This window comes from Paramormyrops kingsleyae, chromosome 25 (genome assembly GCF_048594095.1).
Source record: "Paramormyrops kingsleyae isolate MSU_618 chromosome 25, PKINGS_0.4, whole genome shotgun sequence".
NCBI lineage: Eukaryota > Metazoa > Chordata > Actinopteri > Osteoglossiformes > Mormyridae > Paramormyrops > Paramormyrops kingsleyae.
This window is the reverse complement of record NC_132821.1, coordinates 3962992-3983232: the sequence shown is the minus strand read 5'-3', so window position 1 is coordinate 3983232 and position 20241 is coordinate 3962992. Positions and strand designations below refer to the sequence as shown.

The window sequence follows — 20241 nt, the reverse complement described above, 5'->3', positions numbered from 1 at the left end:
TGCTCCCTTTGGTTCTCCTAGTGTTGCTGCTCCCTTTGGTTCTCCTAGTATTGCCCTGTTTCTGAGTCATGTTATCTGTAGTTAGTTCATGTTTCTCCTTCTTTGCTTTTGACCCTTCATGGTTCTGTTATTTTGTGCCTTCCCTGTTGTAGTCAGTTTTGCTTAATAAACCCTTTCTTTCTCAGAGCTGCAAATGGATTGTCACCTGTTTTCCCCACCTGCACAATGACTCTACATGACAGGTCAGCTCCTTGCTCATGGAACAAATTGCTTAACAACCTAGTCGTAGGAACTCAATCATTAAAAGAGTGTCTGTATCTATAACAAATTGTTCAGTTTTTCCTCTACACAGAGTTGTCACATCAATGTTCACATTATTATATTGTAATGGGAAATGTTATTTGTGTTACTATCTGCTCTGGCCTGCCCTGTCCTATTCCGGTTAGGGCCAGTAGATGGCACTGCTGGTCCTCCTACACCCTCCTTCCCAACCTGACCAGGAGGACATTCCATGTCTGTCCCTTATCCCCTCATTAGTTGGGTATATAAATGCAGGCTTGCCACTACCCCTAATAAAGCTCCCCTTTGGAAATGAAATGAGAAGAGCTGAGTTCTGTCTTCCTGTCCTCACCTGCTGGCATAAAAATTTGTGGTTAAACAATTATAGCTTATTTTTACTATTATCTTAATATACTATTAATGTTAATATTGATAAACTACAATGGATTTAAGTGTATACAGCCCTGTTAAAATGCCAGGTTTTTGTGATGTAAGACAATTAGACCACAATAAATCATTTAAAAACTTTTCCCACCTTTAATGTGACCTATAACCTGTACAATTGAAAAACATATCTTTTGGGGGACAATATAATAAAAGAAAAAACGTACAGTAAGTTGAATAAGTATGCAAGGGTTAAGGGTCTAAACAAATACTTTGTTGAAGCACCTTTTGATTTAATTATAGCATTCAGTCTTTTTGGGTAGGAGGCTATCAGCATGTCACATCTTGACTTGGCAATATTTGCCTACTATTCCTTGCAAAAAATTGCTCCAGATTGCGAGGGCATCTCTTGTGCACAGCCTCCTTCAGGTAACCCCACAGATATTTAATTGGATTTAGGTCTGGGCTCTGGCTGGGCCATTCCAAAACATTCCTTTTCTTCTGGTGAAGCCATTGTTTAATTAATTTGGATGTATTCATAGGGTCATAGTTGATGGTATTAGGTCAATTAAAGGTGAAAATCCTCTTCATCTTCAGCTTTCTAGCAGACACCTGAAGGTTTTAGGCCATAATTTTAGCACTTGCCCCTTAGTTAACATTCAGACACATGTGTCTGAACAACTAACGGAAAAATGACATTTGATAAATCAAACTGGTCTGTTTGTCAATAATTACCAAAAACAATGCTATGCATGTCATCCAATTTAGTTTGTGGCTGATTTGTGCTGTGTATAAAAGACTAATTAGGGTCAAAACATTGCTAACATAGACATGACATTATATATCAGTGCTTACCAGGAGGGGGGCATCATACAGTCAGGCACCTTGGTGCTTCTCTCATCTGGGATGCTTTTTGGCTCCTGAGCACAGACATCTACTCCCAGTCGAGCTGTCATCTGTTCATCAATGATGTTTTTTTGGTTATTTTAAAGTTGTCCCAGTTGAAACGACTGGGGACAGTACCCATCTTTAATCGAGCACTCCATTCAATATAATCAGCAGCCGCAAAGTGCTGACTGCTGACCAAGATGCTTCCCTTGCAAATAACAAAATTAACCTTTTCATCTCTCTTGATAGCTTTCACTTACTTACTTCTTTGATCCTCAAGGGTTTGAAATTCATAAAAATTAAGGTAAAGCTGTTTCTGTTTTGAGTTCCCAGAAACTCTTGATCTTGGACTGCGCCATTGTTTATATACATCGAATGTCATCACAGGAAGTAGTTTTACCCAGAAATGTAAAGACGACTAATTATAGGGCATACAGGAAGAGTCAGATTACTGCAAAATTAAGAGATGCTATTCTATCCTAGTTTTTGCACCCGGGACTAAGTGAAGAAAAAAAAATCACCCTCCTTGTCTCACCAGCCAAGGTTGGGAAGGAAACTAGCTAGGTCTCAAAAGGAAAGTGAAACTCCTTATCTCACTGGCCAAGGCTGCAAAGGATAGGAAGTACAAGAGAAGATGACAGCACTAATAAAGGCAATTTATGGCAGACAGTCTTTGTATTCCTCAGTGTTAATAAACATTCCTCAGCCTTCTGTTTTGTTCCACCCAAGACCCCTGGAGCCACTTGGGGCAGATTCAGAGAAAGGAATGCTCAAAAAATGTGAAATCATGAACAATTCTGGACATTCCCTCTGTGGGGCACTCTCTTGGAGCACTTTTAGCCTCTGGCTCATCCCACCATGGTGCGTGTGCTAAGAAATGCTACTGAGGATCCTGCCAACCTGCCAACACCAGGCACTACAATAGCTCCTCCCGCTGTGTCAGCCCTCACCCCCAGCCATAACACATGCCAGGGCAGCATTGCATCTGTGAAGCAGTTAGCACTGGACTTTACTTTAATTGTGCATTTACCACTGGTACATTTTTTATATTTATTTCCTGATTAATATTCTGTTTACACTGTAAAAAGTGTTACTTAGATATAACTTGAAAAAAATAAGGCAACATTTTCCAAGCATTTTTTGCAAGTTTAGTGAACTAGTTGGTATTTTGAGTTGGGAAAACTTAATAATATGCATTTCGATGTATGCTATTAGATTAAGCACAATTTGCAGAAAACAGCCAAAAATTGATTTCAACCAATTTAAAAAAATGTCAGCATATCAAACACATCAGACTTAATTAAAATAAGTAATATTTACATGAACAAATAAGAATTCGAGTTGAATGAATTCATGTACTCTATCAATAGATTTTTATGAATCTGCCCTTTGTTTTAAGAGCTGAAACTGCTTCAAATAATTAGTTAGGATCAATATAACTTTAACAAATAATGAGAGATATCAATTTCCAGCATTTATTAAATAATTACCATATGCAAACAATGGCAATAGGCTGAAAAGTTGTTCAACATGAAAAAGTGCTGCCTTCACAGTGTGTGTATATAACATTTTAACATCAAATTAAAGCTTTTGACCTTATAAAGGGCAGCCAGAACATTCTTGAACAGACAACATACAGTTGTGTTCAAAATTATTCAACCCCCAATGCTGTAAAGGGTTTTAGGGAATTCAGTGTACATTTGTAATTGTGTTCAGAATGAAATCTTACAAGGACTTTTTAAAGAACCAAATGCAACTAAAATTACATCAATTGTTTTTGTAATACAGTATTAAATGTTTTTTTGTCATTTCTTCATTGACACAATTATTCAACCCCTTAAAGACTACCACTCTTAAGAACAGAGGTTCATTCAAGTGTTTTCGATCAGGTATTGAAAACACCTGTGGATGTCAATGAGCAGCAATCAAGCATAATAAGCACCAATTAGGCAGATTTAAAATGACTGTGATACTCAGCTCCTTCTAGACATTTACTGGTGTGTTTACAAACATGGTGAAGTCAAGAGAATGGTCCAGGAAGCCAAGAGAAGAGGTGATTTCTCTTCACAAGAAGGGCAATGGCCATAAGAAGATTGCAAAAATGTTAAACATTACAAGAGACACCATAGGAAGCATCATTCGCAAATTCAAGGCAAAGGGCACTGTTGAAACGCTACCTGGTCGTGGCAGAAAGAAGATGCTGACTTCGACTGCTGTGCGCTACCTGAAGCGCAAAGTGGAGAAAAGTCCCCGTGTGACTGCTGAGGAACTGAGAAAAGATTTGTCAGATGCGGGTACTGAAGTTTCAGCTCAGACAATAAGGCGCACACTGCGTACTGAAGGCCTCCATGCCAGAACTCCCAGGCGCACCCCCTTACTGTCTCCAAAGAATAAGAAGAGTCAACTGCAGTATGCCAAAAGTCATGTGGACAAACCACAAAAGTTTTGGGATAGTGTTCTGTGGACTGATGAAACAAAATTAGAACTGTTTGGGCCCATGGATCAACGCTATGTTTGGAGGAGGAAGAACAAGGCCTATGAAGAAAAGAACACCTTGCCTACTGTGAAGCATGGTGGGGGGTCAATCATGCTTTGGGGCTGTTTTGCTTCTGCAGGTACAGGGATGCTTCAGCGTGTGGAAGGTACCATGAATTCTCTTCAGTACCAGGAGATATTGGAAGAAAATGTGATGCAGTCCGTCACAAACCTGAGGCTTGGGAGACGTTGGACCTTTCAACAGGACAATGATCCCAAGCATACCTCCAAGTCCACTAGAGCATGGTTGCAGATTAAAGGCTGGAACATTTTCAGTCACCAGACTTAAATCCGATTGAGAACCTCTGGTGGCCATCGCAGTCACCAGACTTAAATCCGATTGAGAACCTCTGGTGGGACTTAAAGAAAGCAGTTGCAGCGCGCAAGCCTAAGAATGTGACTGAACTGGAGGCTTTTGCCCATGAAGAATGGGCTAAGATACCCGTAGATCGCTGCAAGACACTTGTGTCAAGCTATGCTTCACGTTTAAAAGATGTTATAACTGGAAAAGGATGTTGTACTAAGAATGAATGTCACTTGGGGGTTGAATAAAACTGATAATGATGTGAGCACAGAAAAGACATTTGTGGTTATTTCATTATAAATGTTATGTTATATTTGTCTGACTTACAAGTGCCTCTTTGATTTAATTGTAAACAAGATGACTGAAATGATCAAAATCAATGTCAAACTGGCCAAAACACTCAATTTCAGTGGGGGTTGAATAATTTTGAACACAACTGTAAGTAAGTATACAGAGCTGAGGGTCAGGTTTGAGTGCCTAGGCTAGAAGCTTGTTTTTAAGTGTCATGAACCTGGGGGTTGGTTTTGGGCTCAGTGTGTCGAGTCCCACAGAAAAAAGTCTTTGAAAGACCTCAAAGGTTTTGGCAAGTTTGGTTGGATACTGAAGATTAAGTGCATAAATCACCCTGAGGAATAGGCTGCATGCTTTGGCCAGCTTGCAAAGATCAGTAAGCACTGGGATTCCCTCAATGATGATGCCCACTGCATCTGGCTCATGGGAAACATAGATCCTCATGCTGGCAGTGCTCAGGTCCTCATGCACACTGGTCTCTGCTGTTCCCTGTGACATAGAAACACAATAATTAATACAAAAATCTCAAACTGTCTCATTTGAAAAATAAATTAAAATTATGTAATTTAATTCAGATAATGACAGCTTTTGTGAAGACCATTTGAAAAGTACAGACAATCCTAATATGAGATCTTGTACGCTATATGAAAAAAGGTGCAGTTCCAAGCACTTGGTTTTATTCACATTTTCAATTTATACATAAAAAATGGAAACCCCAGAAATAATAATAAAAAAAAACTTATAACTAGGAAGTTTTAATGCTCATTTATGGTGGAGTTTTCCCCCCATCTAATTCCATTATATGTGTGCGAGATATTGCTACAGCAGTTCTCTCCAACACTACAAGTAAGAGTAAAAATATGGAGTTTTGATTTTGGGATGTGAACGGCCCCTTTAAGAAAAGATGTCAGTAGCTACATTTCAAGTTCTGTATGGAAACCTTTCCCATCAATGAGTTTTGCACAACACATTAATGCAAATGTTTCACAATAAAATCCATAAAGAAGTCATAAATAACTGAAATGCTATAGAAAACAAAACAATGAAACACAAAACAGAGGCGCATCACTCTGTGGTGTTGTGCTAATCAGCTATCCCAGGGCTCCTGTTAAGTAGTTGCATGCTGCTATCTCTCTCCACCTAAACCTGACAAATGCCTGTTCCATCGGTTAACATAAAATCAACCCAATTTAAGCATGTACACCAGACCGATCCAACCAGGCTTTAAAACAATACTTACATAATAGTCAGAGATGAGCTCCAGTCCACTCTCTCCCACATACTGAATGAGACATCTCAGAGTTACATCTCTCTTTTTCGCAGTAGAGCAGGGGTGCCCAAACATTTTCCCTTAGTGGGCCAAAATGAAAATCTATTGGAGGGCCGCGGGCCAAATGTAATATTTTACACAAAATACAAACACTAATAGTAAAGTAAAGTACTTTTATTTATCAAACAGTTATCTAACCTTCCTTTCTGTGTAAATAACATTAAACAAAATATGACAAATAAGTCATATATAGGCATTTAGAGCACGTCTAAACTTTTGTAATCACATGTAGTGCAAAATGTCAAAGAGTGCATGTCCAACAGCAACACAACAGTAGCAACAATATAAGCAAAGACTCATGGGACTTTTTGCAAATTGTTAAAATATGACTATTTAAGAAGTGTGGAAATGTACATATGTGCACACTGCACAGATATTCTCTACAATACCCTTATAGTTGCTTGTATTTCAATTTTAGTCTTAGATATTTCAAATGTAATCAAAGCACCACGAGTGAGGACTGTATAATATACAGTCGAACCCACTTATCTCGACTTCGACCAGAGCATGTGAGCGGAGCGTGAGCGAGGAGCGGAGTGGGCGGAATTTGGTCAGAGCGCGGAGCGGTTTTTTAATTAAGGCTGGAGCGGTCGCTTTGTCTCGTTCCAATTTCGCTCCGATACCGCTCACAGTACAATTCTGAGGCGTGCCCAAATCTACCCAGAATTCATCTGTACAATTATCAAGACTGTTACACAAATTGGCCGAGATGGAATTCGCAAAGTATTTCACAAAGGAAACTGATAAATCATACAAGTGTACTATTCTTATCAAACGTACAGATGACAAGAATGTACAGCAAGAACAACAATGTGGTGAAACTGTTTCAGTGAGTAAAGATTCACTTTGGAATCACTTTTCTCAGAAACATGAGTGTGCTACGCGAACAAGCGGAAGCCAGAGCAAAACGCGTGCAAGTTTTATATGGTTGTAGCATATCAAGTCTACAAAGTAAATTAAAGTATAAAAGCCTATAAAGTAAATTAAAGTAAAAAAGCCTATAAAGTAAATATTGGTAATCAAATAAATTTTTTGTCATTGAAAGTAGGTCTAATAAGATTTTTTTTTATTTCACGTAACGTAAAATTTTATTTTAGAGACGTGCTGCATCAACAGAAAAAAATTGAGGAATTTAAAACGTGTCTGTATATTCTTTAGGCTATTAAGCCCACTGATTCCTTTATTTTTAAGCCTATTTTTGTGTGGAATGCCATTTCCAAACCTGTCCGTTGTTGCCGATAGGTTGCTTAAAAATAAATATTTTCTGTTCTGACTGGCAATGTTGCCGTTGCTCATATTTCTTTATGACATAAGGCTTCGGTTTAAGGTGACATTTGTTAGGCATGCAGATTATTTGTCCCTCTTTTAAATTGGAGCGAGCGTGGAGCGATTTGACTGGAGCGGGAGGACATTTTAGTGGAGCGGTGTTGAGCGGAGCGGCTTAGTGCGAATTAGAGCGGAGGAGAGGGCGGATCCAACAGCCTCGTGAGCGAGGAGCGGAAATTCTCACCGCTCCGCTCCGCTCACATGCTCTGACCTCGACTAACTCGCCAACCCTATTAAGTCGACGTTTTTGAAGTGGAACCGCCAAATTCCCTTATTGCAATAGCATTTCTCATCGGTTATGTCGATTCTTTTATGTCGCCGAACCCTAATATCTCGAGCACGAAAGAGGGCCAAAATCGCCACTTAACATCGGTTATCTCGATCCCCGTGACTAATCGCCGGCTTTTTAAAATGTATCACAAGTGCTAAACAGCGCGTATTCAAATCGCATTCGCATGGTAATTCGATCGCTGAACAACGCAGGTGAAACGCAATCTAGGTAAATCCCCATCAAAACCAAAGCCAAGCATATCTGCATGCGGCAATGACAACGAAGACGAAGAAGATGCGGACGAAGATTTGGAACCAATTCCCTCTGCCGGTGAGGTGATAGAAATGCTACAAAAAATTCGACAGTATGGTTCTTTTGTAGGGGATGGACTGTTTTAGACAGCATAAATAATATCGAAGCATTTGTTTTCAAGAAGACTGTTAAAGGCAAAAAGCAACAAAGCATTTTAGACTTTGTAAAGAAACCATATTAACTGCGTGTACGATAGCCTACATTTCAGAGCTGTCAGAGCGAAATTACTTATGAATGTAATTTTGACACTGCAGATTTGCTTTTTGTAACAACGGACTACACCCCGCAGGTTTTTTTGTGATTTTGTGAGCGATCTTTGTGTTTGCAATGTTGGATAATATAATTAAAGGTTTGTATCGAGAATCGACGGTGGTTTTTATTGTATACTGGTAAATCTCCGCTTTTAGTTGGTGCACATAGGGCCTATGGCTTTTGTTGTTAGCCGACATGTATGTGCATTTTTATAGCATGCCGATCGCGTCATCAAACAAATCACGGCAACGCCAAAAACCCGTGCATGTACATTCTAATTTATTAACGCACATAAATACATTTCAAGCATATCTTAATACAGTATATTGCCGCCATATTGGTTTTTGGTTATCTCGATCATCGGTTATCTCGACGCATTTTGGCAACCCCCTAGGCCGGCGACATAACCGGGTTCGACTGTATATTAGTTAGGCCAACGTATACACTAAAAAGTAAACGCACTGATAGCTACACTGGGATTCTTGCTTTAAGAATTTTTGAAACAAATTTTAGTACAGTATAATTTAAAATTTTAGATATTCATTGGCGGGCCAATCTAAATAGTACGGCGGGCCAACCTTGGCCCGCGGGCCCCACTTTGGGCACCCCTGCAGTAGAGGCACTTGGGTCCTATAGAGGTAATAGGAGAATGAATAATATATTAATTATTCTCACAGGCAATGTCACTCCAAACCTGGAATGCCATTATTAGGGTGGATCTGTATTACTTATTCAGTTTTTTTATTTAACTTTAAAATCTGTTAATAATCTTGAAACTATTTTTTAAATAAAAAGTGCTACATTCTAAAGTCATCCAGAAAAGGAAGATACCTGAACAACAAACTATTCAATTAAATATTGTACTTTAACCTTTTTATCAATTTTACCCCACCTGTATAAGTTCCATCAACAAGTTCTTGATGCGCTGGCCAGCCGCTCCTCCCTTCACACTGAACAGTTTCAGGAGCTTTGGAGTATACCTGTCCAGCCTGGACATAAACGTTGATTCCAGCTGAACAGCAGTGCACCTTCGGAACTCCTCATTTATCTATAGGAGAACAAATGTTTGGCTGTTACTTGAGATATTTAGGAGGTGTAAGGATAAGCAACCTTTCAACATAATGCAATCCAATGCTTCTTCAGAACTTACAAACACGTGACAAATTGTGGGGCTTCAGTACATGACATGTTGTTAAGCAAAAAGTGAGTCTAGTATCTCAAGTACAAGTCAAAATGACTTAAGTTCACATCTCTGCTCTGTAGTGAGCAGTAAATGGAGACTCTGGAAAACTTGAATGATATAGTATTTACCTGGAATGGTTCAAAGAGGGCCAGCCATCTTTCCTTAAATTCAGCCATGGCAGGGGACTGAACAATCACTTCCTTTCTTCTCCAGCTGTATGTCCTGACCATCATGTAATTTATGTTCTTTGCACTGTCCTTCTTCTGGCTGGCTGCAATTAGGTCAAGTCTTAGATTCTCAAGGGTGTCGTCTGTTTCACCAAGTGGGTGTGAGGGCATGTAATTTACTTCTGCCCTCTTCAGTTTCTTGATATTTTTAGCAGCTTTTTGCTCATCCTCTGTTTTGTGTCTCAGTGAGTTTATTAGGATTTCTGGGCTTCCCAGTGCTTTACGTTTTGTCCTGTAGTTTCCACATTTGTATTTCAGGCTTTGCTGCCACCCATAAATTCCATTAAAAGAACCAGGCTCCTTCAAGCGGGGATGTTTCTCTACTAGTGCTTGTGCCACTGCAGATCTCTGGGCATCATTGGGGTAAACTGTGTAAGAAAACATGGTGTCATGGATCGCTCTGGGGAAGCCCCTGTGACATCACGCAGGGTTCTCCTTACTTTTCCGTCAGCGCCCCCTTGACAGAAGATCTTGCCTTTGGGATGGACCCTGCGGATCGGCCTGACATACAGAATCTCACGGAAGCCCTGGGAAAGCAGGGCATCCTGCTTGGGCGACATGAGACTGCGCTCGCGGCGATCAGCGATTCTCTGGAGTCTTTTAACGCCGGGCTGATGGATCTAGCAACCCAGGTACAACATTCTTTATCGGTTCGTCCTTCCGCTGTCACCCCGATCAGCGAACCCCGATTGCCCCCGCCTCCGCAGTATAACGGTGACCCAGGAACCTGTCGCTCCTTTCTATCGCAGTGTTCTCTTATTTTCGGGTTGCAGCCTTCTGCATTTCCTACTGATCGCACCCGAGTCGCCCTGTTGACCGGACCCGCTCGCGAATGGGCGACTGCAGCGTGGGATGCCGGAGCGCCTATTTGTATTACCCTGCAGGGTTTTACTTCCGAGATGAAGCGAGTGTTTGATCGTTCAACACAAGGCAGAGAGGCGGCACGCGAATTACTGCAGCTCCGTCAAGGCGACCGCTCGATTTCTGATTTTGCCATCGCTTTCCAAACACTTGCGCTGTCCAAGGGCTGGGATATGCAGGCTCAGTTCGATGCTTTTTATAACAGACTATCTGAGAGCATAAAGGACGAATTGGCATCCAGAGAGTTACCGGCAACAATGGACGAATTAGTAAGCCTCGCAATTCGCGTGGACAACCGCTTCCGTCAGCGCCGCAGGGAACGTCACAGACTGTTGGACCTGCCCGCCGTCCGAGAAACAGCTGGGGTGAGCTCTCCTGAGTCCCACGTTGAAGCCATGCAGGTGGCCCGTACTCGTTTGTCCCCTGCGGAACGACAACGACGGCGGACTGCCAATGCCTGTCTATACTGTGGGCAGGTGGGCCATTACATCTCTCGATGCCCAGTAAAAGGACGCACCCACCAGTGAAGAGGAGGGTCCTGGTGGGTGTAGCTCCGATTTTTCCCTCCTCCATTCGACACACATTCCTTCCTGTGCTGCTCTTCTATGGGGATATCCAGCAGCCGTTGGCCGCCCTGGTGGATTCAGGGGCGGATGATAATTTTATCGACACTACGTTGGTCCGCCAGTGGGGTCTGCCTACCACGCCGGTCCAGACGCAGTTGACAGCACATGCTCTGGATGGACATCGAATGGCCACCATCACCCACGCTACGCCTCCGGTGAGTCTTGCTATTGGGGGTAATCATGTGGAGGAACTGTCTTTGTATTTGATTGATTCTGCCCAAGCACCTATAGTATTAGGACACTCCTGGTTGGTCAAGCATAATCCTCACCTCGATTGGAAGAAGGGGTCCATTATGGGTTGGAGTCCTTTTTGCCATTCACAGTGTCTCCAAACAGCGCTCCCTTCTTTGGTTCCGGAGGAGAAAGAGGAGTTCCCTGACCTGTCTTCGGTTCCCGCTGCCTACTTGGACCTGAAACAGGTATTCAGTAAGGCCCGGGCATCCTCTCTTCCTCCTCATCGTCCTTCTGACTGCGCGATAGATTTATTCCCGGGTACCTCGCCCCCTAGGGGATGCCTTTACCCCCTATCTGCCCCTGAAAGGAAAGCTATGGAGGATTACATTAATAGTGCTTTAGTGTCTGGTATAGTCTGGCCGTCGTCCTCTCCTGCAGGCGCAGGGTTCTTCTTCGTAGAGAAGAAGGATGGGTCTCTCCGGCCTTGCATTGACTACCGTGGGCTGAACCAGATCACCGTCAAGAACCGATATCCCTTGCCCCTGTTATCCTCAGTCCTTGATGTGCTTCAGGGGGCTAGCTGGTTCACAAAACTCGACCTACGAAGCGCCTATCATCTAGTTAGGATCCGTGAGGGGGATGAGTGGAAGGGTGCCACTACGAGTATCTCGTTATGCCTTTTGGTTTGACTAACGCACCGGCCGTGTTCCAGGGGTTGATAAATGATGTTCTACGAGATATGTTACACAAGTTTGTTTTTGTTTACCTGGACGACATTTTGATATTTTCCCGGTCCGAACAGGATCACGTTATACATGTGCGTGAGGTCCTCCAACGCTTATTGGTTAATAAGCTGTTTGTCAAGGAAGAGAAGTGCGAGTTTCACCGGCAGTCGATCTCCTTCCTGGGGTTTATACTCGGGGAGGGTTCGATATGGATGGATCCGGAGAAGATCATAGCCGTGGCAGAATGGCCCCGTCCCCTCAACCGGAAGGAGGTACAACGTTTTTTGGGATACGCAAATTTCTACAGACGTTTCATTAGAGGATACAGCACCGTTGTGGCTCCTCTTATGACTCTCACCTCCACCAAGGTCCACTTCCAGTGGTCCCCAGCAGCTGAGCAGGTGTTCCTGGCGCTTCGCAGAAGTTTCACCTCTGCTCCTGTTCTCCAGATCCCCGATCCCGCTGGGCAGTTTGTGGTGGAGGTGGACGCATCCAGCACTGGTGTAGGGGCCGTCCTTTCCCAGCGAGTCGCGACAGACAAGAAGATGCATCCTTGTGCTTTCTTTTCCCACAAGCTTACCTCTGCCGAAAAGAACTATGATATCGGTAATCGGGAGTTGCTGGCAGTCCGTCTGGCCTTGGAGGAGTGGCGGCAATGGCTAGAGGGCACCAAGGACCCTTTCCTGATCCTCACGGACCACAAGAACCTTGAATATCTTCAAACGGCTAAGCGACTCAATGCCCGCCAGGCTAGGTGGTCACTGTATTTCAACCGCTTTAATTTCCATATCTCCTTTAGGCCAGACTCCAAGAACCGCAAGCCTGATGCCCTGTCACGACAGTTTGGAGAAGAGGGCTCCCAGGAGTGCCCGGGGCCTATTCTGCCGGAGAGCCGCTTCATCAGAGCAGTGTCCTGGGTAGTTGAGGAGGCTATCCAGGCTGTCCAACAGTCCATCCAGTCACCAGGGGGTTGTCCGCCAAACCGGCTTTTTGTCCCTGACTTCCTGCGTTCCCGGGTACTCCGGTGGGGACATGACTCCCTCTTAGCCTGCCATCCTGGCATACATCGCACCCGGGCACTTCTTGGACAGCGCTTCTGGTGGCCTTCCATGCTGCAGGACATCCGTGGGTATATCGCGGCCTGCCCGGTGTGCGCTCGTAATAAGACTCCTTCCTGGGCTCCAGCAGGTCTATTGCAGCCTCTTTCTGTTCCCCGACGCCCCGGTCTCATATCTCCTTAGATTTTGTAACAGGCCTTCCCCCGTCCAGGGGTTTCACTGGAGTTCTCACGATTGTGGACCGCTTCTCTAAGTCCGTACATTTTGCTCCTGTTCCCAAGCTGCCTTCTGCCCAAGAGACGGCTCAGTTATTAGTGGACCACGTCTTCCGGTTGCATGGTCTACCTTCCGACATTGTTTCTGATAGGGGACCACAGTTTGTTTCCAGATTCTGGAAGGAGTTCTGTAGGCTGCTTGGTGCCACCGCTAGTCTGTCCTCCGGATTCCACCCTCAGTCCAATGGACAGACAGAGAGGGCCAACCAGGACCTGGAGCGGATGTTACGTTGTATGGCCTCACACTCACCTGAATCTTGGAGTGGTTTCCTTTCTTGGGTGGAATACGCCCATAATTCCTTGCCTGTCTCCTCCACGGGTATGTCTCCATTCCAGTGTTGTGTTGGGTATCAACCTCCCTTGTTCCCGCCCCTGGAAAAGGAGGTTCTGGTCCCATCCGTCCACCGTTTTCTTCGTCGTTGTCAACGGACCTGGAACAAGGCCAGGTCCATCCTGCTATGTACCCGTAAGCGCATGGAGGCTTATGCCAACCGCCGCAGGTCTCGGGCTCCTGCTTTCCGTGTGGGACAGAGAGTGTGGTTGGACGCTAGGAACCTTCCTCTATGGGTTCCGTCTCGGAAGTTGGCACCCCGGTTTGTTGGTCCCTTCCCCATCACCAAGGTTGTTGGTCCCTTGGCGTTTCGTCTTCGTCTTCCAGTGAAGACCACTTCTCCTGCTTTGCCTCCTCCTCCACCCAGGTTAGTCGACGGCGGGGAAGTGTACACTGTCCGTCGCTTGCTGGACGTCTGGTGAAGGGGTCGTGGCCTTCAGTATCTGGTCGACTGGCAGGGGTACGGCCCCGAGGAACGGTCCTGGGTTCCGGCTCGGCACGTCCTGGATCCGTCTCTGATCTCCGACTTCGAACGTCGTCCTGCCGGAAGTCCTGTTCGCCCGCCGGCTGGCGGTTGGGGAGGGCGGGGTACTGTCATGGATCGCTCTGGGGAAGCCCCTGTGACATCACGCAGGGTTCTCCCGCCACGCCCCCAGGATTTCCCTAGACGGAATCAAGCAAGCGGCCGGAGCGCTTCTCCCACACCGATCCCGTGAACCGGCAAGACCGGTTACCGTATGCCCTCCTCCTCCAGCTGATACCGATCGGAGCGATTAAGAGGTTTTTTATTCGCTTTTGGCTCGTCAGCCAAATGCGAGATCTTCAGCCTTCGTTGCGAATTTCGAGCGTTTATTCCCTGCCTGTCTGTATCTCTGCCTGCCTGTATCCCTGACCTCCGATTCTTCGCCTAGCCCTCTTACTACCGACGCCGATCGCCTGACCTCCTGCCTGTCCCTGGATTTCGAGCCCCGTCTACTCCCCTGTATACTGACGCCAATCGCCTGACCTCCTGCCTGTCTCCGGATTCCGAGCCCTGCCTATTCCCTGGATACCGACACCGATCGCCTGATCCCTGCCAGATATATCCCCGTTACTTCTGGACAATAAAGCTTTTCCCCTTGGGCAGATCCGCTTTCGCGTCCTCCTTGCTTTTCCGTCAGCACCCCCTTGACACATGGCCTCTGCCAGGTGCTCCAGGATGTCTGATTTGACACTTGGTGATGTCATTAGGGTTCCTTCTCTTAAATAAATCTCATTGCCTTGTCTCAAAGCCAGCTCAGTGTTGGGCGAGAAAGTTGGAATGGGAAACACAGTAGGCCATGGCTTCTGCCTTTCAGAAGGCAAGGGATTTACAGTCCACAGAGAGATTCACTGACTCGCATAAAGAGCTCACATCAGAGGCACCAGGGGTGCTTTCCTGGGGAACAATTGTCAGCATTAAGTTTAGCGGCACATACACTACTTTAACCCCTTGGGACCGGCGATCCCGCCGGCGGGATCTGACAGAAATTTCGCAAAACCGTTTAATTAACTCCGCGAGTTTTTGTCATATACACATTTTAAAAATACTCTCAGAAACCTTGGACGGTCTACTTTTCAAATATATATAGGTAGAAACTAAATATATTTTTACAGCTTCGTGATACGAATTGAAAGAACAAGAGTGACTGACTTAAGCGTCTGCGTCTCGAAGCGGCTCTGATCACCCACCCACTTGCAAATCGCGCTATTTGCATGATAATAACATGATAATCCGACAGTTAGTATTGGGTAAATAAATATGTGAATACGCCCACTGTGACCGAAATAAACAAGAGCACATGTCTGGGTAGTGTTTACACTGATCGGCTACAATATAGCACACGGATACGTCTCTGCCGCTGAAGCTTTGCGCCAGTGTTGCCACTTTCAGCAGCGAAGCTCATACCTGTGTTCATAGCTCAGTGGGCTAAGCCTGTGTGCCTGCAATCACGTGGTCGCCGATTCAAACGCAGCGTATTTAGAACGTGATTAGCGATCTTCCGCTGAGAGCGGTCCTAAACGCTCCCGACGCAAGTAAGACCAAGTAAGGTGACACGATTTGCTTTTTTGCCTATTTAACCTAATTTTAAAAACTTTAATACTTCTGACAATGGAAGTTTTGAAAAGAAGACAGATAACAGATTTAGTCAGTGTTTTTTTCATGATTCTACATAATGATTTCAGCGAGATATAAACTGAAATACACGAGAAAGATACGCGGTCGATGATGCCCTCGTCCCCAGAGCGTCAATAATAGTCACTGCATCATATTTATCGCTTTCTATATTTATATAGTCACAGTTTTTCATTTTTCATTCCATCTATCAATAAACTGTGAAAGGGATTTTATTGTTGCTACTTTTCTTGCGTTTCAAACTGCTTTTCCAAAGTGATGGGTGTGGGGTGCAGTGACATTCCAGACTGATGGGCCATTGACAGCATGCAAACTACTACAGGTGTGAGGACACCTATCTCATCAATATTCATTTTGAAGGCCACTGACTTTGAGAAAAAGAGTGTCACTCTAAAGTACTAACACTTTAGTAATCAAACTACATAAAATTTCAGAATGTCACTTTCACCTATGTGTAGCCAACCCCTGTGTCTATAAGTTTCACACCTCAAAAGTCTTACCTAGAAATGTCTATAATGTGATTTTTTACAATTTCTCAGCATGTCTGAAAATAGGTTTTTGAAAAGTATATGTTTAAAGTTGATTTTAACAAAAAATAGAATAATAACATTCTAAGAGGTCTCAGATTATTGGTGCTGAGTTTGTGCTGAATAAAAGCAAATGTATCACTTTGGGATAAATGTTTTTTAGATAGGTGAAATATTTTAAAATGTCAAGGCATGTCAGACTACCTCGAAAGTGGAAAAAAGGCCTCAGGGCCCAGGGGGTTAAGTGTGTCTTTATCTTTCAGTTCTTTTGTAGAGGTTAGGGTGAAGAAATCATCAAAGTCCTCATCTTTGTATTGAAGACATATCTGTGGAGATGGAAAAATTCTCTTTCACAGCTGCCACCAACTCATCCACCGTTGAGGGTAAGTTTCTTGACTTCATGATCAATGAGAACCCGGAACCTCACAGCTTGTTCCATGTCTAGCAAGACAGAAGACACAGAGGTATGTTACAATGATGCTGAACACTAGAGGCAGATGTGGTGCTTCAATGTCACCATGCGCTTTCCTGCAACAATATAGGCAGACAGAGGACATACATCACTTAGGCATTGTTGTTCAACAAGAGCTATGTGGTCTGTATACTCCAGATGATATCCACGAGTGTTCATCATACCAGGATATCTGAGTTCTCATGATAAAATGCACTCGTTCGCCAAAAAGTGCAATTTGAACAATTTCTGCAAAATCAGGAAGGCCTACAGTAGAACCATAGACCACAATCATGCCTTTTGAGTACCTTGTTCCCTGATAGGTAACTGTGTCGGCCAGCTGAACTTGAGTCTGAGAAGGAGAAAGATGCCTAACTGACTCCTGAACGTCTACATGCAGGACCTCTGTGGAAGTAAAATTGGACATTAGTACACTGTTAACCCGAAAGTTCTTTCTATGCAAACAGTTTGAGTAAATATCACTATAAAAAAATAGTTTTGTTGCATTACTTAAACAGTATGAGTATGTGAAGAGTGTTTGAGACAGTCATTGGGTGTACTCATTTTTTATAAGTTTAACTAACTTAAACTATCAATTTTTACCTCAGGCCACAGTGCTGCCCTGTTGTGATTGGCTAAAAACTCCAGACAAGTCTTTGCTTGTCCGTTGGAGGATACAGAAAAAGTTGTGCCATTTTCTTATAATTACAAAGCAATTTAAGGTCTGTGCACTTTGTATGCTCCTTGGACAATACATTTTCTCTCTACATTTGTCTGTTTTTCTTAAGTTTGGACCCTTTTAAAGGAATTTTGCTTGCGGTAACGAGGAAACCATTTTGTGGATGAACAAGGTGAGTTGTTTTCTCTGTTCAAATACTACTAATTAGAAACTGCTGGAACATTTGTAGTTTGAAACGTGCATTTGAATGTGTGTAAATTATGAGGTCGTCTTAAGTGAACAGTGAGCATTTGATACTTGCAGCATTGTGTTTTTAGAGTATCTCTCTACTTGTGTGTTCTCTACATAGAGTTTTGCAAAAGTAATGTAGAATTCAAATTATTTCAATGTAGGTTTGAAAAAGTAAATACCCACTTTTAACATATGCCAATTTTTTTTGCACTACTAGTTTTGTTTAAAGCCACCTTAAAATAGGGTGACCAGACAATCCATGTCAGGGAGGACACTTTGAGCTACTTTGGGTTTTACAAACTACTTTCTAATTGAAAGGCTCCTGTGCTCGGCTAAATAGTTTAGCTCTTCTTGTGCTTTGACTGGTTTGTTTCCTTGACTGAAAGACTCATCCAGCTGTTTCACATTAGCATTAGTGACACATGCACATACATTATAGGACTGACCAATCAGCACACAGCAAGAGCTGAGTGCTCAAGTGAAATCCAGGTCCGTTTAATTGAAATGGTAATTTACAATTCCTGTCCTAGCTCAGAGTGTCCTCCCTGACATGGATTATCTGGTCACCCTACCTTAAAATGCTTTGGAAATGCAAGTACTGCCCTGCCATCTGCGAGAAGAGAGCACAGCTTTTTAAACATTACAGGCTAAAACATGGAACTTATGCAAGAACTGAGCCCTTTCCTTGCTTGCATCAGGAATGTATGTGTACATTCAAGTGTATTTTATACCTCTTTGCAGAGCACAGAGCCAACAGCCATTAGATGCCTTGTCCTGAGAGGACTTCCAGTCATTCTTGGAGATGACGCATCTATGTTCTTCAAGAGCAGCTTGGTGAGTAAACCCTTTCTCCATTTGTACCATTCAAATATCAAATTGTGCAATATACCACCTACTGTCACAACATGAAAGACACCTATATATAAACACACACAAAATGACTCTATTAGCTTGTTTACAGTACCTAAAATAAAATCACATTGAATTATAAAAATCATAATATTAAATAATTCTATACAGCTGATTGTAGACAAATTGCTGTTAACCTGAATATTCTCTTTTTGTCTTGTTTCTTGCACTTTGTAGTGTCTTACTGAGGGAGACTCCGTGGACATCCCAATGGGAATCCTCTGCTATGAGGACAACAGTGCTGCAAGTCCAGCATTGCCACAACTCAATCCCTCAAGAGTGGGCATCATCCTAGAGGGCAACCTTGCAATGGAAGCACTCACCAACCTACCTCAAGCAATGTGCCTTTTGTTTGGCTCTACCTATGCACTCCATCTGCAGTACCCAAAGTGCTTGAAAAACACTTTTACCTTCATTCAGCAGGTAATGCTAAATTTAGGTCGAAGTGAGCTACCTCCAAAGGTTCAGAAGCTGAAGAATGAGCTAGCAGGGTTATGGCACAGCTCTTCATGTCTGTGTCTGGATTGTTGCACAATTACTTTGCACTGATTAGAGCAAATAGACTTGCAGTTGTTCATTTTCTATCTGATTTTTCTTGTGCTAGATGTGTCTAATATTGTATTTTAAAAAAAAATATTTTACAGAGGGCACATTTTAGAAAAGTTGCAAGTTTATTTTTACCAAATCTGATCCTTACTGCATACTGTAGTTGTAAGCTGATGTTCTAATGCCTGCTTTGTTGTGTAGCACACAAAGCCTACAGTGTTTTTTCTTTTGCACATGCAGTATATGCTGCTACATGGTCAGTGGGTTTTTTTTATGTTTTTTTTTTCCAAGCTTAAAAATTGTTCATAGAGCAAACAATTAAAATTCTGTGCTCTGATTGTATTTGGACTGAAATCGTTTAATATTTCAATACACATGTTCTATTTGTTGCATTATAAAAAGGTACTGTAGTAAAGTAATATCTGCAGAAAAAAACATTAATCACTGTTATTTTGGATTTTCATCTGGTCTTTTATACAGAGCATCATTGTTAACGCATTTGTTGGTTTGTTGTGTGTTTCAATAAAATAAATTAAAAGTGCTGCATTGTGTGGTCATTGACAAAAGAATTTCATTGGGATTTTCTTATTCCAAATATTTTAATTTGTATTTTAATAAGACTAGGATTTTAAGTGTATTTGACTTATTATATTAAGTTCTGACTATTGTACTTTTAAGTAGCCTCCAATTTTCTTTTCTATTGCTGATTACTTAAAACATTTAAGTGTATATAACAATTTTTTTTAATTCTGACCATTGTACATTTAAGTTGACTATACTTGAAGAAATTAATTTTTTCTACTGTCAATAACTTAAACCATTTGAGGCAATCACTTGACGAAAATGGTTTAAGTACAACCAACTTATCCGGGTTTACAGTGTAGGCCCGGGAGGGGAGGCATATTGGGTCTGTTATGTCTTAGGCCTTAGGCAAGAAGAGATTGTTTTGAATACTGTGTGACCTCGCTTTGTGACAGCTGCCTGCAGTTGGCTCCACAGAAGCTCGGACCTTGGAGAGGCAGACAGTGGAGAAAGGGGGGGAGAAACTACTTGTAGGAAGAGACTCGAAGCCGCCCCAACTGGTGCACAAAGAGTTATAGCTTAATAAAAT

The 20241-nt window shown here is 43.0% G+C and overlaps 2 long non-coding RNA genes across 2 annotated transcripts; one reads left to right on the top strand and one right to left on the bottom strand.

The window, feature by feature from the left end:
• Window positions 1–802: 802 nt before the first annotated feature.
• LOC111835562 (uncharacterized) lies at window positions 803–2109 on the bottom strand. The gene is made up of 3 exons (XR_002836256.2): window positions 1816–2109; window positions 1519–1619; window positions 803–1275 (listed from the first exon to the last, which is right to left on the bottom strand). It is a non-coding gene; the product is annotated as an uncharacterized lncRNA (long non-coding RNA).
• Window positions 2110–17212: 15103 nt separating this feature from the next.
• LOC140582973 (uncharacterized) lies at window positions 17213–19415 on the top strand. Its single transcript, XR_011985777.1, has 3 exons — window positions 17213–17616; window positions 18417–18509; window positions 18762–19415. It is a non-coding gene; the product is annotated as an uncharacterized lncRNA (long non-coding RNA).
• The last annotated feature ends 826 nt before the right edge of the window (window positions 19416–20241 follow it).